Source organism: Bufo gargarizans, chromosome 4, assembly GCF_014858855.1.
Source record: "Bufo gargarizans isolate SCDJY-AF-19 chromosome 4, ASM1485885v1, whole genome shotgun sequence".
Lineage (NCBI taxonomy): Eukaryota > Metazoa > Chordata > Amphibia > Anura > Bufonidae > Bufo > Bufo gargarizans.
Genome location: NC_058083.1, coordinates 63,451,971 through 63,474,689, shown reverse-complemented (window position 1 = coordinate 63,474,689; position 22,719 = coordinate 63,451,971). Strand labels below are relative to the sequence as shown.

At 45.1% G+C, this 22,719-nt stretch overlaps 1 protein-coding gene and 1 long non-coding RNA gene across 2 annotated transcripts in view; one reads left to right on the top strand and one right to left on the bottom strand.

Annotated features, from left to right (window-relative positions):
- Positions 1-22,719, bottom strand: part of LOC122933886 — a gene marked incomplete at its 3' end in the record, with an annotated part of 272,752 nt that overhangs the window by 53,432 nt on the left and 196,601 nt on the right. The window lies entirely within an intron of this gene.
- Positions 327-21,539, top strand: LOC122933934. The gene is made up of 4 exons (XR_006388599.1): positions 327-381; positions 21,082-21,157; positions 21,254-21,345; positions 21,482-21,539. It is a non-coding gene; the product is annotated as an uncharacterized LOC122933934 (long non-coding RNA).

Sequence of the window (22,719 nt, the reverse complement as noted above, 5' to 3'; positions counted from 1 at the left end):
CTTTATCAAAAGCACTGAAGGGGTCTGAAGGATGACAGTGTTATTGTGTTGTCAGGTTCCTATAAGGTGTCAGGATGTGGTGGTCTATTTTTCCATGGAGGAGTGGGAATATTTAGAAGGACACAAGGATCTGTACAAGGAGGCCATGATGGAGGATCACCGGCCTCTGACATCACGAGGTAAGAGGAGATCGTCCTGATTATAAAAGTGTAAAGATCACATAGATACTACTCCCATCATCTGATCATCACATGTAATAATCTCTCCTGTCCCTGTGTGTTTAATGCAGATGGAATCATAGAAAAAATTTCCTCCGAGAGATGTCCCCGTCCTCTGTATTCCCAGGACTGTCCAGAGGAGAAGCTCCCAGAGAACCATCAGGTAGATGGAGCTGATGTCTCATCAGAATATGACCAGAAAGTGATTGGACCAAAGATCAATTTACATTTTTCTTGTTTAGGATAAAAATCTGATGGATATTAAGGTTGAGGTTAAAGTTGAAGAAGAGGAGATGGATTTATGGGGCGCTCATCAGTGTAAGAATTGTCTGCATTGAGGGTCCCCTGGATGCTACTCCCATCATCTTATCATCACATGTAATAATCTATCCTGTCCCTGTGTGTTTCTTACAGATGGACTCATAGAAAGAAATCCCCCCGAGAGATGTTCCCGTCCTCTGTATTCCCAGGACTGTCCAGAGGAGAAGCTCTCAGAGAACCATCAGGTAGATGGAGCTGAGCCCTATACACATCTATATAGTGGGGTCCTGCAGCCATAGAGGGGTCATAGATTGTGCGGGTCTCTTATGTGGATCTGTTAGATTTCCCACCTGTCTGCTGTATTGTCCTGAATTGTTACAGATGACAAATCAGGGGGAAGATGTGACTGATATTAAGGTGAAGAATGAGCAGATGATGGGCGATCCCCTGTGTAAGAGTGAGTTGGAGGAGGACATTCCAGTCCATGTGACCAAAGGTATGGAATCATGAATGGAGGAAGGGAATTGGGAGGTTTCTTCAGGTGAGACTCCACCTTAGAGCTGCAGTAAAGTAGCACTCCGGGCAGTGACCCCTGTATTATGTACAGTGCAGGAGAAATCTTCTCTCCATCCTCTCATGCTCCAGGCTGGACACTCGGCTTAGCATCAGGTTTTGGAGGCACGCCGGCTGCGATGAACGGCTGCAGTGATGGCCAGGGTCTGAGGAAACTCAGTTTGACCACCTTAAGGGGTTTTTCAGGCTCTTGATATTGATGGGTTATCCTTAGCATATGACATTATTGTCTGATCGGTAAAGGTCTGATTGCCACTCCTTCACGGTCAGCTGTTCCTTGAAGGATCTAGCACCTTTAATGAAATAGGAAACACAGCGCCGTTCAAGGTGCAGTGGCCCTGCTGGGTTACTGCAGCTCAGCTGACAATAAAGTTAAGGGCAGCTGTGCTGTAGTAACCTGGTACAGCCACAACCCTTACGGAGCTTTCTGTGAAGGTTCTCGTTCATCTTTGTCATGGTATATCAGTAGTGATAAGTAAGAAGAACTGGACTTGTTATTTTTTTTTCTTGAAGACCTTTTGCTAGTCATCTGACTTAGTCCGACTGGTTTGTATGACAAAATGGCATTTCATTTCAGTGACTTGTGCTTTGAGAATGTTTATAGATGTATATGAATTGTATTACTTTCATGGATTGACTGTTTTTATCTATTTTCTGAAAAATAAATAAAATAAACCTTTTTTTTATTTTTTACAGCAAATAAGGGGATTGTCTATTCCTTTACAAGTGATGACCTCTCCTCAGGATAGACCTTCACTATCTGATTGGTGGGACTCCAACACCTTGTCCCCTGCTGGTCAGCTGTTCTGCAGTAGCTCCGGTGCAGGAAGTCAGCGCTGGAACTACACTGCTCAGTCTGTGGACGAAGCCGGTTACTGCAGTGCTGCCTCCATTCATCTCAATAGTAGCAGCACTACAAGAACCAGCTCTGTCCAACGCACAATGGATGGACCTAATCAGAGGTGTGTGGGACCCCTGACAATCAGATACTGGAGGTCCAGCCTGAGGATAGGCTATAAATTATAAAGGAGTGGACAACCCCTGTAAGGTCTAAAATAGGCCGTTCACGAAGAGTTTAGGTTATTGTAATAAAATCATCTCCACTTGATATCTATGAACCAACTGTGGTGGCAGAGGACAGGCCTGATTGTCAGAGAAGGGTCAGATTCTCAGATTTCTGAATGTTTTCAGGTCTGGGTTTATGTAATAGAAGTGATCGGTGAGTGTAGAGCAGAGTCCTGGACTTTATCATCCATCCATTATAATTATAAGGACACGACCACAAATGATTTTCTTTTAGTTCAGTTTTGATTCAGTATTTTGTGCCACAGCCAAGAAAGGATTCATATAAATGGGAAATATAAAGGAAGGACTTGTACTTCTCCTTCCTTTTGACATAAAAACTACATCAAAAACTGCACTCAGCCTGATAGGAAGCTTCTAGAATTGTCTTCTTTACTGTTTGGAAAGAAAACACAAAATCTGTTTTTAATTCTAACAGAAAATCCCAGTAAGATCTCTGAGGGAAACTTCATCTTATCACTAAATTATAAAGGAGAAGAAGAAGATATCGGGCATGACTCTTCAGGAGAAAACCTCATTACCTGTAATGTCCATCCAGGACTTCACAGACCAGATCTGTCATATAATGCTCCTAATCATAAGGAACCTTTTCCTGACCAATCACAGATTGTTATCACAAGTACCGGGCCCAAAAAGGTTACTTGTTTTCAGTGTGGGGAATGTGGAAAACAGTTTACAGACATCTCAGGTCTAAATGCACACAGAAGAAGTCACACAGGAGAGGAGCCATATTCATGTTCAGAATGCGGCAAATGTTTTACAAAAAAGTCAAATCTTTTTAGTCATCAGAAAATTCACACAGGGGAGAAACCATTTTCATGTTCAAAATGTGGGAAAGGTTTTAGATATAAATCAGATCTTGCTAGACATCAGACAGTTCACATAGGAGAGAAGCCGTATCCATGTTCAAAATGTGAGAAAGGTTTTATATATAAATCAGATCTTGCTAGACATCAGACAGTTCACACAGGAGAGAAGCCGCATCCATGTTCAAAATGTGAGAAAGGTTTTATATATAAATCACAGCTTACTGAGCACGAGAGAAGTCACGAAGTAAAGAAGCCGTATTTATGTTCAAAATGTGGGAAAGGTTTTATATATAAACTACTGCTTGTTGACCATGAGAAGAGTCACACAGGAGAGTAGTATTCATGTGCAGAATGTGGGAAATGTTTTCTTTATTAAGGGAGCCTCAAGGTGCATCAGCTAAGTCACACAGAAGAAAAAACATTTATATGCTCCAAATGTGGTGACTGTTTTACAAAAAAGTCAGGTCTTGTTACACATGAGAAAATTCACACAGGAGAGAAGCCATTTTGATTTTCTTTATGTTAAAAGGAAAACATTAGTAACTAATTAGAGAATTCACACATAGAAGAAATTAAATTGTTGTTTGGAATGTGGGAAGTGTTTCCATGCATTAAACAGCCTATATGAGAGCATATTTTTCTGTGGAATTACCCTGGGTCTGCCAAATACCCAAATAATATTACCCTGAGGTCTACAGTGACCAGGATCCATGGAGGAAAAGTATTGTAGATATGAGGAAAAAGAAGAAGAAGAGCGTTGTTTACTGTCAGAGCAGTGATGATGATTGTCCCCATGGACCTTGCTTCTTACCGTATTCATACCTCCGCCAGCACTGCAGGAGAATCCAGAGGGACACAGTGAGAAACGGAAGGACACCTCCTGTAGACTTTTATGTAACCGATGTGGACATATGGAATGGGTTTTTGCTCTTCATTAATACAATATATCAAGATAAAGGTGATGGGGAAATTACAAATTGAGTTGACAATAATTTGTTAAAAACCCAGATCTTCTATTTCCTTCCATTTCCTTCTCTTTCACATGTTTTTATCATATACTGCTGATGGATATCTAATAAAGAAATTATTGTTTATGATAACTTCTTGTGTGGTAGCTTTTTTTAGCATTTATAGGTGATATAAACATGAAGGTTTCTTCCTCCACCCAGCCACGTACAACACCAAGGGTCCCCGAAAGGTGAATTGAATTGATTTTTTCGAATGGGGAGATGGTTAAAAAAAAACGCTGGCTCCCTCCCCTTTGTTTGAATCCACGGTCACTGCGTCTGCGCCGTGCAATTTACTGTCACACCCGATATGAGTGGTATTTTCTGTAGTACTATTCTCATCAGTTTAATCCCTGTTACGTCCCCTATCCGGGGACATGTGTCGAATTGATTAATCATTGTCGAATTAACGACATCCTGAAATAATTTTGTTCTGAGCTCTGTACTTGCTTTGTATTGGAATTGATGGGGATTTTTTAAATTGTCTGCATTATTTCTAATAAACTATTAAGAGACTTTATTATGATTTTTTTATTTTATGAATTAAAAACCTATACAACTTAAAAAAAATAAAATAATGTTTTTTCTATAAAAAATTATCCAGCCGATCGCTTTTGGTCTGATCATAATGAAGCAACGGCCTTATCATCTGGGGTGTGGCAACATTGCCAGCACACTCATAGAGGTGATGATCGCTTCATTGTGATACGCAAGCCCCTTCACCACAACAAGGTACCGATCACGAAGGGGAATTGACACATGTATGTGCCTTGTTTTTATTTAGTTTTTGCAGCCACAGTGCAGCACTAGAGGCCAGAAAAATTGATGTTTTCCAGGCAGAAAGGTGACTAAAACATTACGGCTTGAACCCTAGTTGGTGGCGGAGAATTCACGAAAGTCATCTGGTATGCAGACATTAAATACAGCAGCGTGGGGACCATTTTGAGGCCAAGGCATGTCATCAGGCCTTTTGTTAGTCAAACGTATCCCCCATTGTCAGTCCCTTCGGGATCCATGCCTCATTCATCTTAATGAAGGTGAGGTAATCAACACTTTTTTGACCGTGACCGTGACTTTTTTTGTCAGTGACAATGCCTCCTGCCGCACTGAAGGTCCTTTCTGACAGGACACTTGAAGCGGGGCAGGCCAGAAGTTCTATCGCAAACTGGGATAGTTCAGGCCACAGGTCAAGCCTGCACACCCAGTAGTCAAGGGGATCATCGCTCCTCAGAGTGTCGATATCTGCAGTAAAGGCGAGGTAGTCTGCAACCTGTCGGTCGAGTCGTTCTCTAAGGCTGGATCCCGAAGGGCTGTGGCAATGTGTAGGACTGAAAAAGCTCTGCATGTCCTCCATCAACAACACATCTGTAAAGCGTCCTGTCCTTGCCGCCGTGGTCGTGATAGGAGGAGGATTACTTTGACCTCTTCCCCCGTTAGATTCCCGTTGTGCTGTGACCCTTATAAGGCTACTTTCACACTTGCGTTCGGGGCTCCGCTTGTGAGTTCCGTTTGAAGGCTCTCACAAGCGGCCCCGAACGCATCTGTCCAGCCCTAATGCATTCTGAGTGGATGCGGATCCGCTCAGAATGCATCAGTCTGGCACCGTTTGTCCTCCGCTCCGCTCAGCAGGCGGACACCTGAACGCAGCTTGCAGCGTTCAGCTGTCCGCCTGGCCGTGCGGAGGCAAACGGATCCGTCCAGACTTACAATGTAAGTCAATGGGGACGGATCCGTTTCAAGTTGACACAGTATGGCTCAATTTTCAAACGGATCTGTCCCCCATTGACTTTGGCTACTTTCACACTAGCGTTCGATCTGATCCGTTCTGAACGGATCCACTCATATTAAGGCAGACGGTGGCTCCATTCAGAAAGGATCCGTTTGCATTACCATGAACAAAAAAAATAAAAAATATTTTTTTTGTCTTTTTGTTCATGATAGTGCAAACGGATCCGTTTTGACTTTACATTGAAAGTCAATGGGGGACGGATCCGTTTGAAAATTAAGCCATAGTGTGTCAACTTCAATTGGATCCATCCCCATTGACTTACATTGTAAGTCTGGACGGATCCGTTTGGCTCCGCACGGCCAGGCGGACACCCGAACGCTGCAAGCTGCGTTCGGGTGTCCGCCTGCTGAGCGGAGCAGAGGACAAACGGTGCCAGACTGATGCATTCTGAGCGGATCCGCATCCACTCAGAATGCATTAGGGCTGGACGGATCCGTTCGGGGCCGCTTGTGAGAGCCTTCAAACGGAACTCACAAGCGGAGCCCCGAACGCAAGTGTGAAAGTAGCCTTTCAATGTAAAGTCAAAACAGATCCGTTTGCACTATCATGAACATAAAAAAATATATATATTTTTTTTTGTTTTTTTTTTTGTTCATGGTAATGCAAACGGATCCGTTCTGAACGGATCTAAGCGTTTGCATTATAGGTGCGGATCCGTCTGTGCAGACACCAGACGGATCCGCTCCGAACGCAAGTGTGAAAGTAGCCTAAGCTGTGTAAAGCATATTTTTAGTTTGGTTTTAAACTGCTGCATCCTTTCTGACTTCCGGTAATTTGGTAACATTTCCGCCACTTTCTGCTTATACCGGGGTCTAGTAGCGTGGCCACCCAGTACAGGTCGTTCTCCTTCATCCTTTTTATACGAGGGTCCCTCAACAGACATGACAGCATGAAAGACCCCATTTGCACAAGGTTGGATGCCGAGCTACTCATTTGCCATTCCTCCTCCTCACTGATGTCATTGACGGTCTGTTCTTCCCCCCAGTCACGTGCAAGACCACGGGTCCCAGATAGGTGACAACAACGAGCACCCTGGGATGCCTGCTGTGGTTGGTCTTCCTCCTCCTCAAAGCCACATTCCTCCTCTGACTCCTCTTCCTCATACTCCTCTTGCAGCGTTGCCGCAGGTCCGGCAAGCGATGATGACAAGGCTGTTTCTGGTGGTGATGGTGACCACAACTCTTCCTCTTCACGCTCATCTACAGCCTGATCCAGCACTCTTCGCAGGGCACGCTCCAGGAAGAAAACAAATGCCTTCGGTGCGACTGACTAGGTTTGTCACCTCCTCAAAAGGCCGCATGAGCCTACAGGCATTGCGCATGAGCGTCCAGTAACGTGACAAAAAAATTCCCAGCTCCGCAGAGGCTGTCCTAGCACTCTGGTCATAGAGATACTCGTTGACAGCTTTTTCTTGTTGGAGCAGGTGGTCGAACATTAGGAGTGTTGAATTCCAACGTGTCGGGCTGTCGCAAATCAAGCTCCTCACTGGCATGTTGTTTCGGTGCTGAAAGTCTGAAAAGTGCGCCATGGCCGTGTAGGAACGCCTGAAATGGCCACACACCTTCCTGGCCTGCTTGAGGACGTCCTGTAAGCCTGGGTACTTAGACACAAAGCGTTGTACGATGAGATTCAACACATGTGCCATGCACGGCACTTGTGACAACTTGCCCAAATTCAATGCCGCCAACAAATTGCTTCCATTGTCACACACCACTTTGACGATCTCCAGTTGGTGCGGGGTCAGCCACTGATCCACCTGTGCGTTCAGGGCGGACAGGAGTGCTGGTCCGGAGTGGCTTTCTGCTTTCAGGCAAGTCAATCCCAAGACAGCGTGACACTGTCGTATCCGGGATGTGGAATAGCCCCTGGGGAGCTGGGGGGATTCAGCTGATGTGCAGCCAGACGCCGCAGCAGAAGAGGACTCAGCCGAGGAGGTTATGGAAGAGGATGGAGTAGGAGGAGTAGAGGAGGTGGCAGTAGGCCTGCCTGCAAGTCATGGCGGTGTCACCAACTCCGCTGCAGAGCCACACATTCCATGCCATCAGCAGGTTGACCCAATGCGCAGTGTAGGCGATATACCTGCCCTGACCATGCTTTGCAGACCAGGTATCAGTGGTCAGATGGACCCTTGCCCCAACACTGTATGCCAGAGATGCCATGACTTCCTTTTCAATCACTGAGTAGAGGTTTGGGATTGCCTTATTAGAAAAAAAAATTCATCCAGGTACCTTCCTTCCTTGTGGTGTCCTAATAGCGCCAAATTTTTTGAAGGCCTCAGACTCCACCAGCTGGTATGGTAAAAGCTGGCGGGCTAAGAGTTCCGTCAAGCCAGCTGTCAGACGCCGGGCAAGGGGGTGACTCTGTGACATTGGCTTCTTACGCTCAAACATTTTCTTTACAGACACCTGACTGTGGGCAGATGAGATGGAACTGCTAAAGGTGATAGGCGGAGTGGCGGGTGGTTGAGAGGGGGCAAGGAGGACAGCAGTGGTTGATGTGGCTGAAGATGCTGGACCAGGAGGAGGATGGTGGTGTTGAGCTTGTGTGCTGCTTCTACTCGTCATCATGTGTTGATTCCATAGGCTTTTGTGATGTGCAATCATGTGCCTTCGCAAAGCAGTTGTACCTAGGTGGGTGTTGGATTTCCCACGACTCAGTTTCTTTTGGCAAAGGTTGCAAATGGCATCGCTGTTGTCAGAGGCAGACACACAAAAAAAATGCCACACTGCTGATGTCACGGCGGACAGGAACTCACATACACAGACAACCAAATACACAAGTGTCTAGGCTAGATGCTGGGGACAGGTCACCTCCTAGCACGTCCCTGACTTCTCTCCCTATGCTGCTAAGCCCACATTCAGACCTTGATGGTAGGAATTAAGTGTCCTCGTGCCTGGACTGCAAACACCCTAGAATCCCTGAGATGGTGAAAGGGGAGAAGGGGCAGAAGATGTGACCAACATACATATAGGTCTCTCAGGAGGTGACCACATTATTATATAAATGAATACATTTCAAAGGTCTCCCCCCCTGTCATTGATCACCCCCTGTAAGGCTCCATTCAGACATTTTTTTGGGCACAAGTTAGCGGAAATTTTTTGTTTGTTTTTGTTTTTTCTTACAAAGTCTCATATTCCACTAACTTGTGTCAAAAAATAAAATCTCACATGAACTCGCCATACCCCTCACGGAATCCAAATGCGTAACATTTTTAGACATTTATATTCCAGACTTGTTCTCACGCTTTAGGGCCCCTAAAAATCCAGGGCAGTATAAATACCCCACATGTGACCCCATTTCGGAAAGAAGACACCCCAAGGTATTCCGTGAGGGGCATATTGAGTCCATGAAAGATTGAAATTTTTGTCCCAAGTTAGCGGAAAGGGAGACTTTGTGAGAAAATACAAAAAAAATCAATTTCCGCTAACTTGTGCCCAAAAAATAAAAAATTCTAGGAACTCGCCATGCCCCTCACGGAATACCTTGGGGTGTCTTCTTTCCAAAGTGTGGTCACATGTGGGGTATTTATACTGCCCTGGCATGTTAGGGGCCCTAAAGGGTGAGAAGTCTGGGATCCAAATGTCTAAAAATGCCCTCCTAAAAGGAATTTGGGCACCTTTGCGCATCTAGGCTGCAAAAAAGTGTGGCACATCTGGTATCGCCGTACTCAGGAGAAGTTGGGGAATGTGTTTTGGGGTGTCATTTTACATATACCCATGCTGGGTGAGATAAATATATTGGTCAAATGCCAACTTTGTATAAAAAAATTGGAAAAGTTGTCTTTTGCCAAGATATTTCTCTCACCCAGCATGGTTATATGTAAAATGACACCCCAAAACACATTCCCCAACTTCTCCTGAGTACGGCCATACCAGATGTGTGACACTTTTTTGCAGCCAAGGTGGGCAAAGGGGCACATATTCCAAAGTGCACCTTTCGGATTTCACCGGTCATTTTTTACACATTTTGATTGCAAAGTACTTCTCACACATTTGGGCCCCTAAATTGCCAGGGCAGTATAAATACCCCACAAGTGACCCCATTTTGGAAAGAAGACACCCCAAGGTATTCCGTGAGGGGCACGGCGAGTTCCTAGAATTTTTGATTTTTTGTCACAAGTTAGCGGAAAATGATGATTTTTCTTTTTTTTTCTTTTTTCATTACAAAGTCTCATATTCCACTAACTTGCGACAAAAAATTCTAGGAACTCGCCATGCCGCTCACGGAATACATTGGGGGTGTCTTCTTTCCAAAATGGGGTCACTTGTGGCGTAGTTATACTGCCCTGGCATTTTAGGGGCCCAAATGTGTGAGAAGAACTTTGCAATCAAAATGTGTAAAAAATAGCCTGCGAAATCTGAAAGGTGCACTTTGGAATATGTGCCCCTTTGCCCACCTTGGCAGCAAAAAAGTGTCACACATCTGGTATCGCCGTACTCAGGAGAAGTTGGGGAATGTGTTTTGGGGTGTCATTTTACATATAACCATGCTGGGTGAGAGAAATATCTTGGTCAAATGCCAACTTTGTATAAAAAAATTGGAAAAGTTGTCTTTTGCCAAGATATTTCTCTCACCCAGCACGGGTATATGTAAAATGACACCCCAAAACACATTACCCAACTTCTCCTGAGTACGGTGATACCAGATGTGTGACACTTTTTTGCAGCCAAGGTGGGCAAAGGGGCACATATTCCAAAGAGCACCTTTCGGATTTCGCAGGCCATTTTTTACACATTTTGATTGTTCTTCTCACACATTTGGGCCCCTAAATTGCCAGGGCAGTATAACTACGCCACAAGTGACCCCATTTTGGAAAGAAGACACCCCAAGGTATTCCGTGAGGGGCATGGCGAGTTCCTAGAATTTTTTATTTTTTGTCGCAAGTTATTGGAATATGAGACTTTGTAAGAAAAAAAATATATATAAAAAATCATCATTTTCCGCTAACTTGTGACAAAAAATAAAAAGTTCTATGAACTCACTATGCCCATCAGCGAATACCTTAGGGTGAAAAGAAGTGGCGCACTGGATTGGTGCTAACAGCTGGAGAGGTGCTCTCAGTAAAAAGGACTCACCCTTCCTTTGATATAATAGAAAAATATATAAAACAGATACTGGGCACTCTCTTAATATAGGAACCTATATTAAGGTTCCTATATTAAGAGAGTGCCCAGTATCTGTTTTATATGAATACCTTAGGGTGTCTACTTTCTGAAATGGGTTCATTTGTGGGGGGTTTCTACTGTCTGGGCATTGTAGAACCTCAGGAAACATGACAGGTGCTCAGAAAGTCAGAGCTGCTTCAAAAAGCGGAAATTCACATTTTTGTACCATAGTTTGTAAACGCTATAACTTTTACCCAAACCATTTTTTTTTTAATCAAAGACATGTAGAACAATAAATTTAGCGAAAAATGTATATATGGATGTCGTTTTTTTTTTGCAAAATTTTACAGCTGAAAGTGAAAAAAGTCATTTTTTTGATTAATAACAAAAAAAGTAAAAATGTCAGCAGCAATGAAATACCACCAAATGAAAGCTCTATTAGTGAGAAGAAAAGGAGGTAAAATTCATTTGGGTGGTAAGTTGCATGACCGAGCAATAAACGGTGAAAGTAGTGTAGTGCAGAAGTGTAAAAAGTGCTCTGGTTATGAAGGGGGTTTCAGCTAGTGGGGTTGAAGTGGTAAAACTAATGACCCCACCCAGTGCACCTGATGAGAGGCGGATCCAGCACGGCTCCAAAGCAACCACTAAACTTGCGCTGCAATCCTGGCCGACCTCCGTACAGCGTCAGAGTGGGGCATGACAGTACCCCCCCTTCAACGGGTGACCTCCGGACACCCTGGATCAACTTTATCCGGATGGGACCTATGAAAGGCCCTCACCAGTCGGCTGGCGTTGACATCTGACGCCGGAACCCACATCCTCTCCTCAGGACTGTATCCCTTCCAGTGCACCAGGTACTGGAGGGAGCCCCGAAGAACTCTCGAGTCGAGAATCCTGGAGATCTCGAACTCCAAGTTTCCCTCGACTAGAACAGGAGGAGGAGGCAATGGCAATGGTACCACCGGTTTAACATTTTTTTTTAGCAAAGACCTGTGAAAGACATCATGGATCCTCCAAGTCTGCGGAAGATCCAGCCGAAACGCCACCGGATTGATCACCGCAGAAATCTTATACGGACCAACAAATCTTGGACCCAGTTTCCAAGATGGCACTCTCAACTTGATATTCTTAGTGGAAAACCACACCAGATCACCCACACACAGGTCCGGAACAGTCACACGTCTCCTGTCAGCCATTCTTTTATACCTCTCACCCATCTTCTCCAAATTCCCTTGAATCCTCCACCAGATAGAGGACAAGGCGGAAGAGAATCTCTTCTCCTCTGGCATCCCGGAGGAACCAGAACCAGAAAAGGTACCAAACTGGGGATGGAAACCGTATGCGCCAAAAAATGGTGACTTACCCGTGGACTCCTGCCTACGGTTATTCAATGCGAATACTGCTAAGGACAAGAATGAGTACCAGTCCTCCTGATTCTCAGCCACAAAGCACCTCAAGTAGGTCTCCAGGTTCTGATTGGTACGCTCCGTCTGACCATTCGACTGTGGATGAAAAGCCGACGAGAAAGAAAGTTGAATGCCAAGCCGAGAGCAGAACGCCCTCCAAAACCTGGAGACAAACTGCGTGCCCCTATCAGAGACCACATCCGAAGGAATACCTTGCAATTTCACAATATTATCCACAAAGATTTGCGCAAGAGTCTTAGCGTTAGGAAGACTCGTTAGTGGTATAAAGTGAGCCATTTTACTGAAACGGTCGACTACCACCAAAATCACTGTTCTCCCGGAGGAACTCGGCAGGTCCGTAATAAAGTCCATGGACAAATGTGTCCAAGGAAGAGATGGAATAGACAATGGAAGAAGTGAACCAGGCGGTCGAGTATGAGCAACCTTTGGCCGAGCGCAGGTTTCACAAGCTGTCACGTAATTCTCAATACTCTTACGTAACCCTGGCCACCAGAACCTCCGGGACACCAGATCACAGGTGGACTTACCACCAGGATGTCCAGCGAGAACAGTATCGTGATGTTCCTTGAACACCTTGTATCGCAGGCCCTCAGGAACAAACAACCTCCCTGGGGGACACGAACCAGGAGCCCCCTCCTGAGCTCCCAATACCTCCATCTCCAATTCAGGGTACAGAGCAGAGACCACCACCCCATCCGCCAAAATCGGCGCCGGATCCTCTGAATCACCTCCCCCAGGGAAGCTGGGAGACAAGGCATCTGCCTTGACTTTTTGACCCCTGGGCGAAAGGTAACAACGAAATTGAACCTGGTAAAAAACAATGACCATCTGGCCTGTCTAGGGTTCAGACGCTTGGCAGATTGCAGGTAGGCCAAATTCTTATGGTCTGTATACACTGTAACAGGGTGAGATGCCCCCTCTAACCAGTGACGCCATTCCTCAAAGGCCAACTTGATAGCCAACAACTCCCTATCTCCAACATCATAATTCCTCTCGGCGACCGAGAGCTTCCTGGAGAAAAAGGCACACGGGACCCACTTGCCAGGAGAAGCACCCTGCGAAAGCACCACCCCAACACCCACCTCTGATGTATCAACCTCCACCATGAATGGCTAGGACACATCCGGCTGCACCAGAATGGGAGCAGACGCAAAACGCTCCTTAATAGCCGAAAAGGCCTGCAATGCCTCATCCGACCAGACAGAGACATCAGCGCCCTTCTTGGTCATATCAGTAAGGGGTTTGACTAGGGTGGAATAATTCGAAATAAATTTTCTATAATAATTCGTAAACCCCAAGAACCGCATCAAAGCTTTCTGATTCTCCGGTCGGTCCCACTCCAGAACCGCCCGGACCTTTTCGGGGTCCATACGAAAACCAGAATCAGAAAGCATGTATCCCAAGAACGGAAGCTCTTGCACCGCAAACAAACATTTCTCCAGTTTAGCATATAACTTATTCTCCCGAAGGATCGTCTAAACCTGTATCACATGATCCTGATGGGTCTCCAGATCAGGAGAATAAATTAAAATGTCATCTAGGTAAACTGCTACAAACCTCCCCACCAAGTGATGAAAAATATCATTGACGAATCGCTGAAATACCGCTGGCGCATTAGTCAACCCAAAAGGCATTACCAGGTTCTCAAAATGACCCTTGTGCGTATTGAAGGCCGTTTTCCACTCATTCCCCCTCCTTGATCCTGATCAGATTGTATACTCCTCTCAAATCCAACTTGGAGAAAACATTGGCTCCAACAATCTGATCAAAAAGATCACAGATCAAAGGCAGGGGATATGGATCCCGGACTGTAATACGGTTCAACTCCCGGAAGTCCAAACACGGTCTCAGTGATCCATCTTTCTTCGTCACGAAGAACAAACCTACTGCCACTGGAGACTTAGATGGTCTGATATGACCCTTTGCCAAATTCTCGGCGAAATACTTTCGCATGACCTCTCTCTCAGGTTGAGAGAGGTTGTAAAGCCTAAACTTAGGCAACTTAGCCCCCGGAATGAGATTCACTGGACAATCATAGTCTCGATGAGGGGGCAATTCCTGAGCCCCAACCTCCGAAAAGACATCCGAAAAATCCGAGAGATACTGAGGCAAGGCCGTAATGGACACTTCAGCAATAGATGTGACAAGACAATTATCCGAACAAAACTTGCTCCAACCAATGATTTTTCTTGCTTGCCAGTCTATAATAGGGTTATGTCTAGACAACCATGGCAACCCCAAGACTATTGGAGCTGACAAATCCTTCATAACAAAACAAGAAATAATCTCAGTATGTGAATCACCCACCCTTAAATGAATACCATCAACAAAGTGAGTAAGGCTCCTTTGAGAAAGAGGGGAAGAATCAATTGCAAAAACAGGAATCTTGTTCTCTAACGTGCAAGTACTTAGTCCTAGGTCCTGAAGAAAAAGAAAGTCAATTAAATTTACCCCAGCACCACAATCAAGGAAAACATCAACAAACACATTTCTAGACTCTAGCGCCACCATAGCTGATAGGAGAAAACGGGAACTGCAGGGAGCTTGCATACCTGTCTGCTCCACCACACCATTCATAAAACCAAGTGTGAGGGGAGTTTTTTTTTCTTTTTTCTTTTTCTCTTCCACCTGTGGTTTAACATAAGGACAAGAAAAAATAAAATGACCCTTCTTCCCACAATAGAAACATAGATTGTGCATTTTTCGAAAGTCTCTACGATCAGAATGGCCGGAAATCTGACCTAACTGCATGGGTTCCTCCCCTACCCCAGAGTAACAAGAAATATCACCCTGGGCAGCTGGTGAAACAAAACCGCACGCGGGAGGAATCCCCTGCACAGAGGGACCCTTACACCTCTCTCTGACACGTCTATCCAAACGTATAGCCAAAGACATTGCATTCTCCAAAGTATCTGGGTATTCATGAAAAGCCAGGGCATCTTTCAACCTTTCAGATAACCCCTGACAAAACTGACTACGTAACGCGGGGTCGTTCCACCTCGACTCAGTAGCCCACCTCCTAAACTCTGTGCAGTAAACCTCAGCAGTATGTTTACCCTGTAGTAAGTTACGTAATTTTGATTCTGCCATCGAAACTCGATCTGGGTCATCGTAAATCAATCCCAGGGCTTTAAAAAATTCCTCCACCGACCGGAGGGCCAGAGAACCGGGCGGCAGAGAAAAAGCCCAGGATTGCGCGTCCCCTTTAAGCAAAGACATGATGATACCCACCCTCTGATCTTCATTACCTGAAGAAAATGGGCACAATCTAAAGTACAATTTACATGACTCTTTGAAGCGGAAAAAATCATCAGTACCCCCTGCAAATTTCTCAGGAAGAGCGACTTTAGGCTCCCCAACAATTTGACCAGTACCTGTTGCCAGCACCTTCTGACACTGTGTGACCGAACTACGCAGATCCGCAACCTCTAGTGATAAACCCTGCATGCAGTCAACCAGTGCATCAATTGACGCCATCGCAAAAGCGCTGAGCAATGGCCGTCACAGTAGGGCGGATTATAATGTCACGGCGGACATACACTAGTACCAAAGATAACACACCAACCAGGCTCTGGACGAGAGACAGGGGAAGGGTCACCGCCTAGTAAATCCCTGACCTCTTTCCCTGCACTGCTCAGCCCACAGCAGACCTTAAAAGGTAGGTGTGCTAGTGTCCTCCAGCCTGGGCTAGCAAAAACCCTGAATTCCCTAAGATGGTGAAGTGGGGAGATAGGAGCAGTCTGCTCGCACAGAACCTGGATGGACAAGAAGACACAAACAACCAAACTAACAATGACACTTATCTCAGAGAGCAGGAACAGACAGCCAACCTTCTCTCCAAGCTTCCCAGACCAGAATGAACAGTATAATCCGCTCAGAGCACTGGGCGATGTGCTATTTAAACTAATGACCCCACTCAGTGCACCTGATGAGAGGCGGATCCAGCACGGCTCCAAAGCAACCACTAAACATGTGCTGCAATCCTGGCCGACCTCCGTACAGCGTCAGAGTGGGGCATAACAATACCCTTTTATGGATAGATTTAAAGTTGGCCTGATACAGCAGAAACCACTGATTTAGGGAATTGCTAAGTTGGGAATTGTATTTCAACCCAGAACAAAAATATATCCTTTGCCAGACAGCAGACAGTATTACAATTGGCTAGCCACAGCTGAAACACCAGATTTAGGGTACTGCTACCTTGGCAATTGTATTTCACCCCTCAATAAAATAGCAAGCACAGCCAAGCCCCTGATGTAGGATATAGCACAAAAAAAAAAAAAACACACTATTGATGGTTAAATGTATTTGGTGGCAGCTTGTGTTGGCACACCACAAAACACAAAATGGCCGCCGATCACCCCAGAAAAAAGTGACAGAAAAACGCTCTGGGCAGCCTAAAAACAGTGAGCAATTAAATAGCAGAGGTTGAATGATCCACAGCTGTAGATCGATCACTTCATTAAGTGTTTTTGCTGAGTAAATCCCTGCCCTGCCTTATCTCGCCCTAACAGTCGCAGCTGCAACTTCTCCCTACACTGATCAGAGCAGAGTGACGGGCGGCGCTACGTGACTCCAGCTTATATAGAGGCTGGGTCACATGCTGCACTGGCCAATCACAGCCATGCCAATAGTAGGCATGGCTGTGATGGCCTCTTGGGGCAAGTAGTATGACGCTTGTTGATTGGCTGCTTTGCAGCCTTTCAAAAAGCGCCAAGAAAGCGCCGAACACCGAACCCGAACCCGGACTTTTACGAAAATGTTGGGGTTCGGGTCTGTGTCACGTACACCCCAAAATTCGGTACGAACCCGAACTATACAGTTCCGGTTCGCTCATCCCTAATGAGGACCCTCCCATGGGGGTTTCTTCTTGCTAAATCCCCATCTGTGCCACTGGTTTGGACAAAAGGAAATCATTAATTTCTAACGATAATTTGTTTTCCCTTAGTCCTAACAGTGGCACACAAATATCCCCCCCCCCCCCTTAGTTATACTGCACTTTACAGTTGTTATTTTTTTCTACTTGTAACTACACAAGGGCCACCTCTTTATTGGGGGAGAGAGGGTGTGTGTACAGACGTGGACAAAATTGTTGGTACCCTTTGGTCAATGAAAGAAAAAGTCACAATGGTCACAGAAATAACTTTAATCTGACAAAAGTAATAATAAATTAAAATTCTATAAATGTTAACCAATGAAAGTCAGACATTGTTTTTCAACCATGCTTCAACAGAATTATGTAAAAAAATAAACTCATGAAACAGGCATGGACAAAAATGATGGTACCCCTAGAAAACACAGAACATAATGTGACCAAAGGGACATGTTAATTCAAGGTGTGTCCACTAATTAGCATCACAGGTGTCTACAACCTTGTAATCAGCCATTGGGCCTATATATATGGCTCCAGGTAATCACTGTGTTGTTTGGTGATATGGTGTGTACCACACTCGACATGGACCAGAGGAAGCAAAGGAAAGAGCTGTCTCAAGAGATCAGAAAGAAAATTATAGACAAGCATGTTAAAGGTAAAGGCTATAAGACCATCTCCAAGCAACTAGATGTTCCTGTGAGTACAGTTGCACATATTATTCATAAGTTTAAGATCCATGGGACTGTAGCCAACCTCCCTGGACGTGGCCGCAGGAGGAAAATTGATGACAAATCTAAGAGACGGATAATCCGAATGGTAACAAAAGAGCCTAGAAAGACTTCTAAAGAGATTCAAGGTGAACTTCATGCTCAAGGAACATCAGTGTCAGATCGCACCATCCGTCGTTGTTTGAGCCAAAGTGGACTACATGGGAGACGACCAAGGAGGACACCATTGTTGAAAACGAATCATAAAAAAGCAAGACTGGAATATGCCAAACTACATGTTGACAAGCCACAAAGCTTCTGGGAGAATGTCCTGTGGACAGATGAGACAAAAATCGAAGTTTTTGCCAAGGCACATCAGCTGTATGTTCACAGACGAAAAAATGAAGCATATCAAGAAAAGAACACTGTCCCTACTGTGAAACATGGAGGAGGCTCTGTTATGTTCTGGGGCTGCTTTGCTGCGTCTGGCACAGGGTGTCTTGAATCTGTGCAGGGTACAATGAAATCTCAAGACTATCAAGGAATTCTAGAGAGAAATGTACTAGCCAGTGTCAGAAAGCTTGGTCTCAGTCGCAGGTCATGGGTCTTGCAACAGGACAATGACCCAAAACACACCGCTAAAAACACCCAAGAATGGCTAAGAGGAAAAAATTGGACTATTCTAAAGTGGCCTTCTATGAGCCCTGACCTCAATCCTATTGAGCATCTTTGGAAGGAGCTGAAACATGCAGTCTGGAAAAGGCACCCTTCAAACCGGACACAACTGGAGCAGTTTGCTCATGAGGAGTGGGCCAAAATACCTGCTGAGAGGTGCAGATGTCTCATTGACAGTTACAGGAAGCGTTTGATTGCAGTGATTGCCTCAAAAGGTTGCGCAACAAAATATTAAGTTAGGGGTACCATCATTTTTGTCCATGCCTGTTTCATGAGTTTATTTTTTTACATAATTCTGTTGAAGCATGGTTGAAAAACAATGTCTGACTTTCATTGGTTAACATTTATAGAATTTTAATTTATTATTACTTTTGTCAGATTAAAGTTATTTCTGTGACCATTGTGACTTTTTCTTTCATTGACCAAAGGGTACCAACAATTTTGTCCACGTCTGTATATGTTTAATTTCATTAAAACTTCCACCTGTCCTAACCAATCCACAGGGGCAGAATACCCCATCTGTGCCACTGTTAGGACTACGGGAAAACAAATTATCGTTAGAAATTAACGATTCTAGATCATATAATAATACTACATACACAGCTAAAGGGACAGAAATAAAGTCCTGCATGTGGAAATTGCTAACACGGATGCCAACTGTGCATAACTAAGCAGAACGGAACCTTTAAATACAGGATCCGTTTTTTCTTTATTTTTCTGTTCTGACGGATCAGAAGAATGGAAAACTAAATAGTGATGAGAACCCGGCCGAACTATGTTACATGATGGTGACATCATCACAGATCTTTCACCACCACTTATACTCTCCACTGCTTAGCTCCACCCCCTCCTAATCACATGACGGTGACATCATCAGAGGTCTTTTACCACCACTTATACTTTCTACTGCTGAGCTCCGCCCCTCCTGATCACATGACAGTGACATCATCCCAGGTCCTTCAGCTCTTGCAGTGCAGCAGATACAGAGCAGGTCCTGATCGATAGTCACTGCTGTGGTGTCTGGAGCCTCTTCTTCTCTCTGGTATCAGCCATTTCTCCAGAATCCCCCCTTATCCCTGGTGCTGGGGGCTCTGAGAAGCGGGGTCTCTCCAGGAGCAGTAAGTGCGGTTCTGGATCTCACTAATGCTCTTGTCCCTGGAGGATTTCCAGCCTCTCCTCTCCTCATAAAGGCGCCTGCAGTACTAGAAGCCTCCAGTTCTCTTCTCCTGAATCACCACCAAGGATGGACAGGAAGGAGATCAGCAGAAGAATATTAGACTTCACCTTGGAGATTATCTCCCTGCTGAGCGGAGAGGTAAACTTCTCTAGATTTCTCTCCTCTTTATTGTATTCTGTAACAAGTCAGACATCGGGAAGGAGAATGCAGGGTCCTGTAGAATGGCCTTCAGAACATCAAAGTGATGGAGAACCTCAAGATCAGACACCAGTATGGTCAGTGATGTATCATGGGGACCAATAGTTATGTTGTAGGAGCCATGAGAAGGTAAGTAGGCACCTTGTACCCAGGAGGAGAGGAAGCAGAGGAGGAGATGACCAGACTGTGGCCTGAAGGGAATATTTCTACCACTATTCTGACATCTAGAAGATACTGGACTATAACAAGGAAGCCTCCACTACATCTAGAGGAAAGAAGGTTTCGCAACTAACATAGAAGAGGAGGCTTTACTGTAAGAGCATTGAGACTATAGAGCTCTCTGACAGAGTAAAAGGGTCATGGGAAATTCTCTAGAAGAGTCCAGAAGGAGCCTGGAGGTCTGGAGGGTAGTCATTTTCCAGCTTTTAATGTCTAGATTACTAGAGATGGGACCATGATCTAGGGAGCAATTCTGATTGTAGGTCTGGAGTCAAGAAATAATTTATTTCCCTAAGTGTCTCTCTCCATCCACAGGATTACACCATAGTGAAGAAGACATCAGGGGGGACTCCCATCATCTATGAGTCAGGAGGGTGGAGCAGGACCCCCATCACAGAGCCTCCCCCCCTGATGCATGAGCAGAAGATCCTAGAACTCACCCACAAGATGATTGAGCTGCTGACTGGAGAGGTAACACTGCTTGGAATGCTGGGAAATCCTTTATCAAAAGCACTGAAGGGGTCTGAAGGATGACAGTGTTATTGTGTTGTCAGGTTCCTATAAGGTGTCAGGATGTGGTGGTCTATTTTTCCATGGAGGAGTGGGAATATTTAGAAGGACACAAGGATCTGTACAAGGAGGCCATGATGGAGGCTCACCGGCCTCTGACATCACGAGGTAAGAGGAGATCGTCCTGATTATAAAAGTGTAAAGATCACATAGATACTACTCCCATCATCTGATCATCACATGTAATAATCTCTCCTGTCCCTGTGTGTTTAATGCAGATGGAATCATAGAAAAAATTTCCCCCGAGAGATGTCCCCGTCCTCTGTATTCTCAGGACTGTCCAGAGGAGAAGCTCCCAGAGAACCATCAGGTAGATGGAGCTGATGTCTCATCAGATTCTGACCAGAAAGTCATTGGGACCAAAGATCAATTTACATTTTTCTTGTTTAGGATAAAAATCTGATGGATATTAAGGTTGAGGTTAAAGTTGAAGAAGAGGAGATGGATTTATGTAGCGCTCATCAATGTAAGAATTGTCTGCATCGAGGGTCACCTGGATGCTACTCCCATCATCTTATCATCACATGTAATAATCTCTCCTGTCCCTGTGTGTTTCTTACAGATGGACTCATAGAAAGAAATACCCCCGAGAGATGTTTCCGTCCTCTGTATTCCCAGGACTGTCCAGAGGAGAAGCTCCCAGAGAACCATCAGGTAGATGGAGCTGAGCCCTATACACATCTATATAGGGGGGTCCTGCAGCCATAGAGGGGTCATAGATTTTGGGGGTCTCTTATGTGGATCTGTTAGATTTCCCACCTGTCTGCTGTATTGTCCTGAATTGTTACAGATGACAAATCAGGGGGAAGATGTGACTGATATTAAGGTGAAGAATGAGCGGATGATGGGCGATCCCCCGTGTAAGAGTGAGTTGGAGGAGGACATTCCAGTCCATGTGACCACAGGTATGGAATCATGAATGGAGGAAGGGAATTGGGAGGTTTCTTCAGGTGAGACTCCACCTTACAGCTGCAGTAAAGTAGCACTCCGGGCAGTTACCCCTGTGTTATGTACAGTGCAGGAGAAATCTTCTCCCAGCTCTTCTCTCCATCCTCTCATGCTCCAGGCTGGACACTCGGCTTAGCATCAGGTTTTGGAGGCACGCCGGCTGCGATGAACGGCTGCAGTGATGGCCAGGGTCTGAGGAAACTCAGTTTGACCACCTTAATGGGTTTTCCAGGCTCTTGCTATTGATGGGTTATCCTCAGCATATGACATTATTATCTGATCGGTAAAGGTCTGATTGCCACTCCTTCACGGTCAGCTGTTCCTTGAAGGATCTAGCACCTTTAATGAAATAGGAAACACAGCGCCGTTCAAAGTGCAGTGGCCCTGCTGGGTTACTGCAGCTCAGCTGACAATAAAGTTAGGGGCAGCTGTGCTGTAGTAACCTGGTACAGCCGCAAGCCTTACGGAGCTTTCTGTGAAGGTTCTCATTCATCTTGGTCATGGTATATCAGTAGTGATAAGTCAGAAGAACTGGACTTGTTATTTTTTTTTCTTGAAGACCTTTTGCTAGTCATCTGACTTAGTCCGACTGGTTTGTATGACAAAATGGCATTGCATTTCAGTGACTTGTGCTTTGAGAATGTTTATAGATGTATATGAATTGTATTACTTTCATGGATTGACCGTTTTTATCTATTTCTATTTTCTGAAAAATAAATAAAAATAAACCTAATTCTTTTTTACAGCAAATAAGGGGATTGTCTATTCCTTTACAAGTGATGGCCTGTCCTCAGGATAGACCTTCACTATCTGATTGGTGGGGATCCAACACCTTGTCCCCTGCTGGTCAGCTGTTCTGCAGTAGCTCCGGTGCAGGAAGTCAGCGCTGGAACTACACTGCTCAGTCTGTGGACGAAGCCGGTTACTGCAGTGCTGCTTCCATTCATCTCAATAGTAGCAGCACTACAGGAACCAGCTGTGTCCAACGCACAATGGATGGACCTAATCAGAGGTGTGTGGGACCCCTGACAATCAGATACTGGAGGCCCAGCCTGAGGATAGGCTATTAATTATAAAGGA